Source organism: Sapajus apella, unplaced genomic scaffold, assembly GCF_009761245.1.
Source record: "Sapajus apella isolate SASKATOON/1434 unplaced genomic scaffold, GSC_monkey_1.0 scaffold39, whole genome shotgun sequence".
Taxonomy (NCBI): domain Eukaryota; kingdom Metazoa; phylum Chordata; class Mammalia; order Primates; family Cebidae; genus Sapajus; species Sapajus apella.
Window position 1 is genome coordinate 20158154 of NW_022436979.1, and position 3269 is coordinate 20161422.

Sequence of the window (3269 nt, forward strand, 5' to 3'; positions counted from 1 at the left end):
ATTTCTCTCAGCAAGATTTGTAGTTTTCAGTGTACAGGTATTGTACATATTTTTTAAAAATTTATCCTTATGTAACTTATACTTTATATGCCATTTCCAATTTTTATTCATAGCATATAAAAATACAATATATTTTTAAATATTGACCACATATCCTGTGGCCTTGCTAAATTCATGTATTAGTTTGTTTTCTTTTTCTTATAAATCCTATTGTTTTAATTTTCATATAATTTCTTATAAATTCTGTTCTTCCTACATAGAAGACCTGTCCTCTATAAATAAAGACATTGTCTCATCTTTAAAAAAAAAAAATTAGTGATGTAATGCTATTCATGTTGCTCTGAGGGCATCAGTAGGATACAAGGCATGTCCTTCTGATTTTCAGTGTGGAGATGTGTCTTGTGTAATGTATTCATTGTGCAATCAACCCAAAAGTCCCATAGACAGTTGCTTTTGGATAAACATAGAAATGGATTCTTCTGCTGTTAAAAGTTTGAAACTTATATTTGCTTTATCTGAGTTCCTTCCTTGGGAAACTACCTTTAGGCCTCTCACAAAAAGCATCAAAAAACTAAAACCAGATCACTACACCAGATGCTGGACCTTCATTCACCATGATCACCTCCTTGCCCCTACGGAGTTCTTGTTTTCTTATGCATTGTCACATTTCTTGCCTGCTACGTAAACGCCTGGTTTTAGTCAGTCAGAGAGATGGATTTGAGACTGAGCTGGCAACTCTGCAGCTGCAGCGCCCTATCAAAGCCTTCTTCCTTGGCAACACTCATCATCTCAGTGATTGGCTTTCTGTGCATTGAGCAGCAGGACCGAGATTGAACTCCTGGTGTTTTGATAACAATTGTTCAACAATCATTTGTTGTGACGCTCATCTTTCCTTCTAATTTTCTTGAACTCAAATTTTAATTTTGATTCATTGGCATGGTATAGTAATTATATTGAATTAATAAGCAAGTTTTTCTGTTAACGCTCTCCAGCTTTATATCATTTCACTTAATGTGTCTGCATGAATTGGGACTCACAGCTTTGAAGCTGCAGTGAATGGTTTTGAGCTTGAACCATATGTCATTCATTTATTTTTGGGAGCTCACTTTAGTGTGCCTCAGAGTGGGAATAGTGCACCTTTAATTCATGATCTTTAAAAGAAGCCCTTTAGATCATATATTGATGATCGGATAAAAGGATCTCAATAAAGAAGAAATTGGTTGAGATTAGGTCACATTTCATTTCAAAATTATTAGGTTGAAGTTGCTGATTTAGTGGGATATTGTATGGGTTGATAATTGCTACTATGATCTCATTTATTAGATTTTGATAGCATGGAGGAACAGAGATGCATAATCATATCCTTCTGTATTTCCTTCTTGTGACAAGATATGACCATGGAAACATTGATCTGCTAAGAGAAATATTGTTTCATCAACTGTACTAAGCTATCCAGAGTAAGGAAATATAATAAAAACCATCAATATTCCTTGCTAAAGAAATTTCTATTTCTGTAACTGCTAACTCAGTTATTTTAGTAACATAATGGTTAAATCAGTAGAGGTTCTTTTCTTCAAATTATATTTGCAGGGAATCAGCAAGATAGATTTTACCTTCTTGGGAAATGAGTCATTGGGGAAATATCTGTAGGTCTTCTTTGGAAGAATACTCTAAAGGCTATTGTGATCAACCATCTACAAACTTGTGATGGATTTTGTTAAATCAATTTCAGTTTGAGATCTTTTGAGATGAGTAGAAGAACTGTTCTGTTAGGATAAAGTTTTAATTCCATATAGAGACTCACAAAAATCCACAATATCAAAGATTCAAGATAGACAGTTTGTACCTAACTTAAAATTGGAATAATAGTGTCAAATATAAAAAAAGTAAAACTGCGCTTAATATGTTTCATATGCTTTCTATGTTAAATATATATATATATACACTATGCTAAATATATAGGAGGTTCTATAAATAGTTTTCATTCTCAAATTATATTGTAAGATAGAGAAAAAGACCTAAGCCTCATTTGCATTTGAAAATAGAAATGAAGAAGTGAGAAAATGAATAATTCTAGTTTCAGATTGTGTTTCTTCTGAAATGGCTAATTACTTTCAGAAATACTAATTTGCATTTGAATTGATGAAAAATTGACAACTTTCCCTCACTTTTTTTTATTTAAATAGAGTGGTTGGAGGGTAAAAAAAAAATCAGAAAGTAAGATCAGCTTTCTCTGCACCTGTGTCAGCTAAACAAGGAATTCTGAGGATAAAAAATGAAACATTACTTAACATCATCTATTAAGGAACTTTTCCTCTTAAGTTCTTGAGTAAGTTGCTGTTTAGATCACAAGAGGATGTTTACTATCTGGAAGCATAACCCCAAAATCTCAAGTCTTCTACTTAACAATTGCCTATAAAAATATTCTAATTTACTGATTATAATGTCTTCCATATACAATTAAGAAACAATTTAGCACATTATTATTTTAATGTTGCATTCTTCAATGTAATTTTGCATCAGATTTATTGATTATAGATTCGTGTGTCTTTCTCATTATTTGGCTTCACAGTAATTCCCCAGGATGCTTTGTCTGTAAAACCACTTTAAAATGTCATCCACGTCACAAATGTTACAAATTCTGTTGCAGCAGTTCACCCACGACTCTGTACACGTTTTTCCAGTGTGCAATGAAGCAAAGATAACTGAAATACTGTACAGTGGATGGATTTGGCATGGAAATCAACCCAAAGATCTACTGGAGCATAGCAAGGCTTCTGACTGGATCAAATGGGAATTCTCAGTATTTCAAAAGGGTAAAAGTAAATTCCACATAAGGCAGTTTTTCCCCTCCATATATAGTAAAGATTTAATGACAGTTTCTGGAAAGATTGTGTTGGCGATGTTTGAAGTATCACATTGTCTTTTGGGGATTAATTGTTCCTAAAAGTGATACCAAGAAATTTCCTCAGAGCTCCTACATCTTCTAAAGATAGCTGTAATGTGTGCTGTGCTTGACTGCAAGGATGCAAAATGACTTTTCCATATTCAGCTGTCTCTTAGGCACTACTCAAATGTTAACCAGTAATAGATTTTTGTGACGAAAAAGATAGTTGTATGTTGACTGCACGACAGTAAATGTTTCCATTCCAATTAGAGTGTAGCAGAATGGGAAGTGACCATGGAAGTAATTTGATCGATTGATTTTTGCTTTGTCGAGTATCTGAGATATTACATACAAAGCTTTGCTTAGTAACTCCTAATTTCAA